This window comes from Borostomias antarcticus, assembly GCF_949987555.1.
Source record: "Borostomias antarcticus genome assembly, chromosome: 18".
Lineage (NCBI taxonomy): Eukaryota > Metazoa > Chordata > Actinopteri > Stomiiformes > Stomiidae > Borostomias > Borostomias antarcticus.
In genome coordinates, this window is record NC_140251.1 from 736339 (window position 1) to 738185 (window position 1847).

A 1847-nucleotide genomic window follows, 5' to 3' on the forward strand; every position below is an offset into this window, starting at 1 on the left:
TCCTTCACAGGCTCTAGTCCCTGATCCTAACCCTGGTCCTTCACAGGCTCTAGTCCCTGATCCTAACCCTGGTCCTTCACAGGCTCTAGTCCCTGATCCTAACCCTGGTCCTTCACAGGCTCTAGTCCCTGATCCTAACCCTAACCCTGGTCCTTCACAGGCTCTAGTCCCTGATCCTAACCCTGGTCCTTCACAGGCTCTAGTCCCTGATCCTAACCCTGGTCCATCACAGGCTCTAGTCCCTGATCCTAACCCTAACCCTGGTCCTTCACAGGCTCTAGTCCCTGATCCTAACCCTAACCCTGGTCCTTCACAGGCTCTAGTCCCTGATCCTAACCCTGGTCCTTCACAGGCTCTAGTCCCTGATCCTAACCCTGGTCCATCACAGGCTCTAGTCCCTGATCCTAACCCTAACCCTGGTCCTTCACAGGCTCTAGTCCCTGATCCTAACCCTGGTCCTTCACAGGCTCTAGTCCCTGATCCTAACCCTGGTCCTTCACAGGCTCTAGTCCCTGATCCTAACCCTAACCCTGGTCCTTCACAGGCTCTAGTCCCTGATCCTAACCCTGGTCCATCACAGGCTCTAGTCCCTGGTACTCCACACCCTCTCCACTAGCTTGATATATTGGTTTAAATATATTCCCTCAGATAACTTGTAATGGATGTCAAATAGCTGTTGACGTAGGCTAATGGGCAGGACATGTTTTGGTGACCTTCCTGGCAAGCGCAATGGACATCGTGTTGATGTAACGCTTAGCTAAATGTTTTTGGGTAAACCAATATGTCGAACCTTAGCTAGCTAACAATGCAACAGATTACCATTGATTCTGCCATCTGGGGTTATAACCTGCTATGGTTATACATATGATATACAAGTCGTAAGCGACGACCCTTAATAACGGCTGACCTGAACATTTTCCCACTCCCGCAGCAGGTCTAGAACCAGGGTCAGGTTCTGCAGCAGGTCTGGAACCAGGGTCAGGTTCTTCAGCAGGTCTAGAACCAGGTTCAGGTTCTGCAGCAGGTCTAGAACCAGGTTCAGGTTCTGCAGCAGGTCTAGAACCAGGTTCAGGTTCTGCAGCAGGTCTAGAACCAGGTTCAGCAGCAGGTCTAGAACCAGGTTCAGGTTCTGCAGCAAGTCTAGAACCAGGGTCAGGTTCTGCAGCAGGTCTAGAACCAGGTTCAGCAGCAGGTCTAGCACCAGGTTCAGGTTCTGCAGCAAGTCTAGAACCAGGGTCAGGTTCTGCAGCAGGTCTAGAACCAGGGTCAGGTTCTGCAGCAGGTCTCGAACCAGGGTCAGGTTCTGCAGCAGGTCTAGAACCAGGTTCTGCAGCAGGTCTAGAACCAGGGTCAGGTTCTGCAGCAGGTCTAGAACCAGGGTCAGGTTCTGCAGCAGGTCTAGAACCAGGTTCTGCAGCAGGTCTAGAATCAGGGTAGGGTTCAGCAGGGCGACGATGTGATGCTATTACATGTTTTAAGTTTTCCTGGCTGGCTGTGCATCGCTCATGTTGTAAACAGTGCAAACACACCATGCAGTATAGAGGCCTAGGAACGTGGATCTGTGATCTGTGACTGATTCAGACTGCTGTGTTTTTCATGTGCGTATGTCAGCATTCTGTAGCCGACTCCTGCTGCGTACTGAGCTCTCCGTAATGAAGCCTTTATGTCAGAGCCCTGAAGGTGAAAGTACAGTACACTCATCTGGAATACTATGGGATGGTTCATTATATACAGCAAGGCAGAACAATTCACACATTAATTTTCCAGCATCCGGTTTTTAATTAATCCAGTAGGCTGTCTTAAACACAGGCTACACAAACTGCCTTCGGCCTCATAATTAATTCTAA